The sequence below is a fragment of the Chiloscyllium plagiosum genome, chromosome 34, assembly GCF_004010195.1.
Source record: "Chiloscyllium plagiosum isolate BGI_BamShark_2017 chromosome 34, ASM401019v2, whole genome shotgun sequence".
NCBI classification, from domain to species: domain Eukaryota; kingdom Metazoa; phylum Chordata; class Chondrichthyes; order Orectolobiformes; family Hemiscylliidae; genus Chiloscyllium; species Chiloscyllium plagiosum.
Window position 1 is genome coordinate 21,813,560 of NC_057743.1, and position 10,214 is coordinate 21,823,773.

General features: G+C 43.9%; 1 long non-coding RNA gene across 1 annotated transcript in view; it reads right to left on the reverse strand.

The window, feature by feature from the left end:
* Nucleotides 1-8,808, reverse strand: part of LOC122540308 — a 59,215-nt gene extending 50,407 nt beyond the window's left edge. The window contains exons 1-2 of the long non-coding RNA XR_006309264.1: nucleotides 8,404-8,808; nucleotides 7,442-7,540 (exon numbers count right to left, since the gene is read on the reverse strand). This is a non-coding gene — a long non-coding RNA (uncharacterized LOC122540308). The remainder of the gene's footprint in view (nucleotides 1-7,441; nucleotides 7,541-8,403) is intronic.
* Nucleotides 8,809-10,214: the final 1,406 nt, after the last annotated feature.

Below are 10,214 nucleotides of genomic sequence, written 5' to 3' on the forward strand. Positions count from 1 at the left end.
CCTGCTAAGATATTGGTTGCTTTCCAGTTTAGCTTAGACCAAACCTTTCTGATCAGGTCATTTCTATTTTAAAATAGATTCCAATCTCCCAAAAATCTAAATCCTTCAACAACACAGTAGCTCTTCAGCTATCGATTTTTCTCCTTTAGCCTTTTGCTCCCTCTCGGTTCAGTTTGGCATTGGGAGTAAACCAGAAATTACTACTTTTAAGGTTTTATTTCTCATCTTCGAACTCACCTCTTGCATTCACTCTGTACTGCTTTAATCTTTCCCTAAAAATATCATTCCTACCAATATGTAGTATAACTTTTGACTGCTCAATCTCCCCTTTAACAATGTTCTTGAAATGTTTCGAGACGTTCTTAATCCTAGCACAGGGAAAGCAACAAACCATCCTAAATCTGTGGTCACTGCCACAGAATCTCCTGTTGATGCCCCTGAAAGAAGAGTACAATGTAGTAATAATTCTTCTAAATCTTCTCTAAAGCTGTCGAACATGAGAATCATCCCAAATATCCAACAATTGAATGCTCTGCCATTTTCCTCAGAGCGACAATCCCTTTCAGCAGTTCTAAAATTTGATAATAATTTTGATAGAGGAATAGCCACCGGAGAGGTTGCAGAGAAGGGTTAAATGGATGTTGCCCGATATGGAAGGTGTTAGCTGTGAAGAGAGGTTGAGTAAGTTAGGTTTGTTTTCAGTAGAAGAAAGGAGATTGAAGGGGTCCTGATTGAGGTTTACAAAATCATGAAGGATATCGACAGGATAGATGGAGATAATCTTTTACCCAGGGTGAAGGATTCAATGACGAGAGGTCACGCTTTCAAGGTGAGAGTTGAAAAGTTTAAGGGGGATACACATGGCAATTGCTTCATTGGGTGGTGGATGGTGGGTGTCTGGAACACGTTGCCAGCAGAGGTGGCAGAGGCAGGCACAGTAGATTATTTTATGATGCGTGGGGAGCAGAGTGATGCAGATACTTAGGAATTGGGCAACAAGTTTAGACAGTACATTTGGATTGGCTCAGGTTTGGAGGGCCGAAGGGCCTGTTCCTGAGCTGTAAATTTTCTTTGTTCTTTGATATTTCGAAATATTGGTCTTTGGATCATAGTTGGGAAAATGTATCTGTGTTTGAGCACTTTGGCGAGTTGAATGGGAAAGCAGTGTATTATTTCAATGAACAGACTGCGAAACTGAAGCACGAGGAACGGAGAACCTGGATCACAAAACAAACCTCTGCATCAACATCACCCTTTTCTGGAGGGATTATAAATCTTGAAATACGTTAAAACGAAACACATTTAGAAATAGGAAAGTTTACAGTTTAATGATGAGACCACTTTCAGACTTTTAGAATTGTTATGATTCCTTCCCTCAGCATGGTCATTTAACTGGCTCTGCCTGTTTATACGATAAACCTTTACTTTCTGCTCAGTTTCTGATCTGCTGCTTTGCTTCCCAGCCTCCTGTATCATTAGCTTAAATCTGCACGAACATACCTTCCTTTCAGGATGTTGGCACCCCTCCAGTTAAAGTGCACACATTTCTTTTTGTACAATTCCCACGTGCACTGGACGTGATTCGACCAATTGTCCAAATGCCTGAAGCCCTCCCTCCTACACCATCCTTGCAGCCACGTGTTCAACTGCACTCTCTCCCTATTCCTTGCCTCACTGTCACGTGGCACCGGCAACAACCCAGAGATGACGACTCTGTCCGTCCTAGCTTTTAGCTTCCAGCCTAACTCCCTGAGCTCCTGAATGACCTCCCCACCCCTCTTCCTACCTATGTCGCTGGTGCCAATGTGCACCACGACTTCTTGCTGCACACCCTCCCCCTTAAGGATTCTGAAGACACGGTCCGAGATGTCTCGGACCCTGGCACCCGGGAGGCAACAACCATCCGAGAGTCTCGCCCTGGTCCACAGAAATGCCTGTCTGTCCCTCTAACTATAGAGTCTCCTATAACTAGCGCTCTCCTCCTCTCCCCCTTTCCCTTCTGAGCCTCAGAGCCGGACCTCGTGCCAGAGACCCGGTCACTGCAGCTTATCCCTGCTAGGCCATCCCCCCCAACAGTATCCAAAGCGGTATTCTTATTGTTGAGGGGAACGACCACAGGGGATCCCTGCACTGCCTGCTTCCTCCCCTTCCCACCTCTAACTGTTACCCAGCTACCTCTGTTCTCTGGCGTAACTATGTCCCTGTAGCTTCTATCTATCACCCTCTCAGCCTCTCAAATAATCCTCAGTTCATCCAACTCCAGCTCCAGTTCCCTCACGCAGTCTGTGAGGAGCTTGAGCTGGCCGCACTTCCTGCAGATGAAGTCAGCAGGAGCAGGTCACCCCTACCTCAAACATCCTGCAGGAGGAACATTCCACTGCTTGCGCTGCCATAACTCTACACTTAGTCTCCAAAACAAGAACACTAAGTAGCTTACCTGTTCAGCCGACTGAGTCCTTTTTTTTAGGTTAGAGGAGGAGGGAGGGTGGGAGACATTACACGTGTAGTGTCCCGGGTTCCTGCTCCACTCAAATAACAATCACTTACCTTCCCAACCAGCTCTGCGCTCCTACTTCACTTCCGCCCAGCTCCCGCCGCTCTCTGCTGCAAAAAGGGCCCATTATGCCTGTTCTGGCTCTATTACAGAGTTATCCATTTAATTCTGTTGCTCTGTGCCTTCCAAAATCCCAGCGATTGTTCTTTTTCACCAGGGGAGCAGGAGTAGGCTATTCAGTCCATCAAGTTTGCTTCACCATTCAACGAAATCATGGCTGACCTGACAGCCTTTAACTCCACTTTCTCGCCTTTTCCCCATAATCCTTAATTTCCTGACTAATTAAAAATGTCTATTTCAGCCTTGAAGATACTCAATGATGCAACCCCAACAGCCTTCTGAAAGAATTCCACAGATTCACAAGTTCTGAGAGAAGAAATTTCTCATCTGTGTCTTAAATGGGTGACTCGTATTCTGAGATGATACTCTCTGGCACTAGACTCTCCCACAAAGGGAAACAGCCTTTCCACACCTACCTTGTTAAATCCACTAAGAATCCTGTATGTTTCAATAAGGTCTCCTCTCATTCCTCTAACCTCCAATAAGTACCTCCAATTCAACAACCTACTTAATCTATCTCATAAGGCAATCTCTCCATATCTGGAATTAGCCAGGTGAACCTTCTCTGGACTGCCTCCAATGCCAGTGAATATGCCAGTATTCAAGTCAATATCTTTTTTTTTCTGTGTTTAAACCAGGATAAAGCAGTCAACTGGATTGGCATCCCATTGACTGCCTTAAACAGTCACACCTTTCACCTCCAATGGTCAGCTTGTGCTATCTGTGCAGCAACTCACCAACCCTCAGACAAGAGTGTGAGAGGCAAGGTGATACTGTCCCCTCCAAGCCATACAAACTGTTCGCTGTTTCATTGATTAAAATCATGGTATGCTGTTCATACAACAATATAGGTTTTTTTCTATTTGTAAACAGGAATTGGGCATCACTGGCTAGGGCCAACATTTATTGCCATCTCTAATTGCCCAGAGAGTAGTTAACAGACAACCACATTGCTGAGGGTTTGGAGTCACATGAAGGCCAAACTAAGTGGTAATGGCAGTTTCTTTCCCTGAAGGACATTAGTGAACCAGATGCATTTTTCTGACAAGTAACACTGGTACCATGTTGACTCTTCATTCTAGATTTTTAATTTAATCCAAATTCTATAATCTGCCATGGCAGGATTCAAACTCAAATCATTACTGAGATCTCTGGGTTAATAGTCCAGCGATAATACTATTAGGCCATCACCTCCTCTTGTGCACCTATGCCATGTGGACAAGAGCAGTTCAAAGTAGATAGCTCACCACTCAGGGTTGTTTGGGGAATAAAACATGAATAAACTAAAATATCCTGATGAAACTGAGACAAATCCTGGAATGGTCGCAGTGCACGAGAAAGCTGTTGCTCTGGTGCAGCCCTCTACTGGAACAAACTAGCTCATCTCACACACCTTACCCTTTCCCAGCAACTTAGGAAGCCAAGAATGTGCTGCTTAGAATAGTCTTTGACAATCCCTTCCACTGTATTACCCTCCTCACAGATAATGCAAGAACATTACAATTGCCATGTTCCAAACGAGTCGAGATGTCACTTGCTTCTGATGATAGTTATCTGGTTTCCTATCTCTCTCTCTCGCCCTGCTCTTCTAGTCCAAGGATCAAACAGATGTTAAATTCAAAGCTTCCCTGAGGCCCCATGGATTCAGATTTTTTAAAGTTGTTTGTTTGTGTACACAGCTGGTCTGAATGGAATGCTCCAATGTTTGTGTGATAGCCTGGCCAGCCCATTGGAACATCTGGTTAAGCAATAATGGTCTTTGAAGGATCTGTTAATGTTTGTTCATGGAGAGCCCTTCATGAGTCTTGACATAACCTCTCTGTAGTGTGACTGTTTATTGAAAATGAAAGAGGGTGAAGGAGATGAATGCATGTGTTTGATGCTCTGAGAGCCTCCTGAACAGAGGGCTTGAATCATGCGGAAAATATTCTTATGATAGTGCATTCCATTTACAATAAACTAATTTACATGACATCTAACTGCAAAAACAGCTCTGCATCTTAGTGTTAAAGAGTCATACAGCATGGAAACAGACCCTTTGGTCCAACTCGTCAATGCTGACCAAGTTTCCCAAACTGAACTACTCCCACTTGCCTGCGTTGGCCCATATTCCTTTAAACCTTTTCTATTCGTGTGCCTGTCCAAATGTCTTTTAAATGTTGGAATTGTGCCTGCATCTACCACTTCCTCTGGCAGTTCATCCCACATACAAACCACCCTCTGCGTGAAAATGTTGCCCCTCAAGTCCCTTTTAAATCTTTTCCCTCTCACCTTAAACCTACACCCTCTACTTTTGAAATTCCCTACCCTCGGGAAAAGACCTTTGCTATTCATCTTATCTATGCATGATTTTATGAACCTCTATAAGGTCACCCATCAATCTCCTACACTCCAGGGAAAAAGATCCTAGCTTATCCAAACTCCTCTGTTAACTCAAACCCAATGACATCCTTATAAATCTTTTCAGCATCCTTTCTACCCTTCCTATTGCAGGGCAACCAGAACTATACGCAGTGTTCCAGAAGTGGCCTCACCAATGTCTTGTACAACCACAACATGACATCTCAACTCTTATACACAATAGGCCGAGCAATGAAAGCAAGTGTGCCAAATGCCTTCTTCGCCACCCTGTCTACCTGTGATGCTTTTTTCAAGGAACCATATACCTGAACTCTTAAGTGCCTCTGTTCAACAACACTACCCAAGGTCCTACCATTAACCATGTAACTTATTCATCTTACCAAAATGCAACACCTTACATTTAGCTAAGTTAAATTCTATCTGCTACTCCTCAGCTCATTAGCATAGTTGATCAAGAGGTTGCTTTATTCCTGATGAAGGGCTTTTGCCTGAAACGTAGATTTTGTCTGTCCTCGGATTTTGCCTGTCCTTGGATGCTGCCTGAATTGCTGTGCTCTTCCAGCACCACTAATCCAGAAGATAGTTGATCAAGATCCCATTATAATCTTAGATAACCTTCTTCACTGTCCACAATATCACCAATTTTGGTTTCATCTGCAAACCTACTCACCATGCTTCCTATATTCTCAGCTATATCATTTATATAAATAACAAACAACAGAACAGAGCACCGAATCTCGCAGAAAACTATTGGTTACAGGCCTCCAGTCCAAAAAACAACCCTCCACTACCACATTCTGTCCCCTACCTTCAAGCCAACCTTTCTATCCAAGTGGCAAGCTCTCTCTGGATCCCATGTGATCTAACTTTACTAACCAATCTACCAAGCTGAACTCTGTCCAAGGCCTTGCTAAAGTCCATGTAGACAACCAGGCAGCATCCGAGGAGTAGGAGAGTTGACGTTGAAGAGCTTATGCTCACAATGTCGACTCTCCTACCCCTCGGATGCTGCCCGACCGGCTGTGCTTTTCCAGCACCACACGTTTTAACTCTGATTTCCAGCATCTGCAATCCTCACTTTCTCTTCCATGCAAACAACATCTACTGCTCTGCCCTCAACTATCTTCTTGGTCACATCCTCAAAAGCTCATCATCAGTTTGAACCAGAAGCCTCTGGTTCTAGTTCCACCTGCTCCAGAGGAGGATAATAACATCTCTGAACAGGTTGTTTAGAAAAATAGCACGTACTGGCAAGAGTGTCCTGTGGTGCCAGTGGTAATGTCCTTATCTCTAGGCTGGTGAAGCTTACTCCAGAGCTGTGCAATAACATCTCTGAGGGGGTTGAGTAGGAAAATACCTAAGCAGTGACAACAACTCGAAATCTCAAGCAAAGCTGCAAGACTGTGCACCATCACTATCTCCAAAGGTAATATTGACTCAAGGATCATTTCAGGATGTCCCAATGCACTTCATAGTCAAATGCAGTTCCTTTTTGGGGTATAGTCACTGTTTTGTGTAGGAACAATAATCAGTTAATGTGCAAGGCTCAACAATCAGTAACGTGATCATGGCCTGATAATCTATTGTGGAGAAAGTGAGCACAGCAGATGCTAGAGATCAGAGTCAAAAGGTGTGGTGCTGGAAAAGCACAGCTGGTCAGGCAGCATCCGAGGAGCAGGAGAATCGACGTTTTGGGTATAAGCTCTTCATCCTTTATGCTCGAAACAGCGACTCCCTGCTTCTCGGATCCTGCCTGACTGGCTGTGCTTTTCCAGCAACAATTTTTTGATGCTGATAATCTGTTGTGTTGATCTTGTTCAATGGGTAAACATGAGGCAGCCCTGGTTACTCAGCAGTGATGGCAGTGGAGGAGGGCCTCTGAGCATGGGGCTCGTCCGCTCTTCATTTCTTTCTTCTTATTCTTATTTTACTTACCTCTTGTTGAAGGGCTCAAAATGTGGTGATGGCATTGGGGATGGTCAGCGAATGCATCGACAGAGTGAGCCTGAAGCGAACTCATGGCAGCGGAGTCAAGTTTGAGCCAATGCGGTCCCCAGGGGCATCGGTGGCGTCTGCATTGGCGAGGTCTGGTGAGGGCATCGGTGGAGGCAAAATGGTGCCAAAGGTGACGCAGTGCAGGGGCCTCATGCCTGGCCACCAGACCCATGTTAGAGCACATAACAAGAAGCACTGTAAAGTGGATCATATTTCTTTATTCTTCTGCATTTATATTCTATGTTTTGGTTTAGTTTTCTGTGTTTTAAAGCGGAGAGTCACGACACTGTACAACACTTTTCACTGTGTGTTTTCTCACAAAATACAAATGACAATAACTAAATCAAATCAAATCAAGGCAGAAGGCCATTGAGGACCCTTCTCACCCCAGAGAATCAGGACAGAAGTGGACAGTCCCCAGATGGCACCCACCCTCCTGCCCCTTAGGTTCTCCCCTGCCTCCAAGCTCACCTTAGGTGGGATAGCAGGGGCTTTAAACTCTGCCCCTCTCGACCTTCATGCACCTGCTTCAGTAGAACTGTTAGCAATTTAATTCAGTCAATGTGCAACCTGTTTAGGGAGAGGGCAATGACAGGATAATGCAGGTAAATATACATTTCTTAGCAGCAATGATGGTGCTGTTATGGAACAGTGATATACCAGATACTCTGCCTGACAGCCCCACTCTTTGCCTAAGCAGATAGTAATAGGTTGAATTATTATTTATGTGTCACGGAGACTTCATTCTTGAACTCCACAACATGTCACGGAGACTTCCTCATCAGACCCATGCTTTCTCAATTGTGTCACACACTTCCACCTTAAACGTCTCTGGAAAGCCTATCTTCTGCACTTCACTGTGCCTTTAGCCTGTTCCCCTAACTCTTCTCCCACATCTTGGCTGCCATCTGAATGACTTCACTTTCTTCCCTGCCCTTTGAAAATATCTTTTGAATGTTTTGTTACATTAAAGGTGAGATTAACATTGGTTCAATCAATTTTCTCTCTTTTCTTTTGTTTAAAGAATCTGCAAGATGTTAAACAAACCAAAATAAATTACCCCAATCTTATGATGTATATCATCCATGTGGCTCTACTTCCTGTTTCCTGTTTAAATGAACATGATTCAAAGCAACTGTTTCTTCCTTTACGACTGGGGATAATGCACAATTTTGTTTGGGTTCATCTTGAAGGAAAGGTTCATGACCAATGTCAAAATCAGAAAAAAGGAGCATGCAAAGATATTGATTGAACAAAGATTGTTGTCCTTTATTTTCTTTAAATGGAATCGCTGGCTAATTGTCTTCCCAATACCAGGTAAATAAACATTGAAGGACAGATCAGACTAATCAATTTGTATTTCTCCTCAACCTGGAACTCAGTTGGTGCATATCAATGTCTTCATTAGTTATTTTTATCAAGACAGTACTCACCAAGGTGACTCTCCCAATTCCTTTTGCCCTGCTGAATGCCTTCCCAGTTAACTACGGAAGGAACAGCTTTCTCTTGCTGGTCGGTGTCAACTGCTACAATGTCTTTACTGAAGACCCCTTTGCCCCACCAATTCAAAGAAAAATGCAGACACAGTTTGTTCGCGTTGTTAATGCTGGGATGGAAAGTTGGGTTCTAAGGGGGCACTGAATGTCCAGGTTAGCCAGAAATGGTGAAGGTTTGCGGTTGGTTCTAATGGTAGAAAATATTTCCAGAGAGTAGTTTACCATGAGGCAAAACGAATGCATCACCATGGAGACAAGCTAAAAACAAGGGGAAGTGGAATTCCAGTCAAGTATTGTCACAAAAGTTCTGCAGCTGCTCCAGGAAAACAGAAACATTTACATTACATGCGGCTCAACTGTTCTGTACCACAGTTCAGAGTTTCTAGGACAATTCAGACAATACCAAGGGCCATGTTCTGCTCTGTGTTTATCAGTACATGTAACAAAAGAAATTAATAACCTGATGTGTGAGCTAGCGAGAAGAATCAATTGATTTTATTCCAATATTGCAGCTACTCAGAATCTTGTTGCTGTCCTAAAATGAATGCCAAAAGAATCAGAAAAACAATGCTTCACAAAATCGTTAAACTTCACCTCAAACTCAATAATTAGAATTAAATCTGTGAAGGCAAAGCAAGATTTTGAAATATCTGTACAAACCAACGCTTAAAATAACTTGAATGGAACAATTTTGCAGACAATGTAGTTATGTCTTGTCATTTTGTAATCAAATTCACAATTATGACAATATTTTGATGTGCACCATTTACTTGAGATCAAATATAGTTTAAACAAAGTTACCAATGAATCAATTGTAACAGCGCTTGAAAAACAGAAATTGCTGGAAATATGTAAGAGTTCAGGCAGCATCTGTATGATCAGGCTGAGATGAGGAATTTCTTCTTTCGGAGGGTTGTTAGTCTTTAGAACTCCCTGCCACAGGGGGCCGTGGAGACAGCGTCTTTATTTATATTTAAGGCTGAGATAGATTCAGATCAGCTGCAGAATTGAGGGTCATGGGGGCAAGGCAGGACAGTGGACTGAGGAGTGTTGGATCAGCCATGATCCTATTGAATGACAGAGCAGGCTCAAGAGGCCAAACAGCCTACTCCTGTTCCTATTGCTTGAGGCTTTTTGAACTTGCGGATTACGACTTGGCCAATTGCCATCCCAATAACTGCAGCCATTTATAATCCCAGCTGCTTCTCCAATCACAGAGTGGCTCTCTCCTGCTCCCAATTGAACCAGTCAGTAGTAAAGGCAGATAAGAAATGCACAGTGATTGGAAGGTAATGTCCTCAGAGATTTACCGTGGGCGGCACGGTGGCACAGTGGTTAGCACTGCTACCTCACAGCGCCAGAGACCCGGGTTCAATTCCCGCCTCAGGCGACTGACTGTGTGGAGTTTGCACGTTCTCCCCATGTCTGCGTGGGTTTCCTCCGGGTGCTCTGTAGTGTTAGGTAAGGGGTAAATGGTATGGTATGGGTGGGTTTCGCTTTGGCGGGTCGGTGTGGACTTGTTGGGCCGAAGGGCCTGTTTCCACACTGTAATCTAATCTAATCTAATTCTGTTGCTCTCGGAACTTTGTTCTGATTGGTCTGCCACTTGGGGTGGGGATGGAGCCCCTCCCGCAACAACTGCATCCCTCACTTCAACATTACCCCCTCACTTCCACACTAACCCCGTCACACACACCTCCCTCATACTCTCCCCCCTCACTTCCACACTAACCCTGTCACACAGTCTA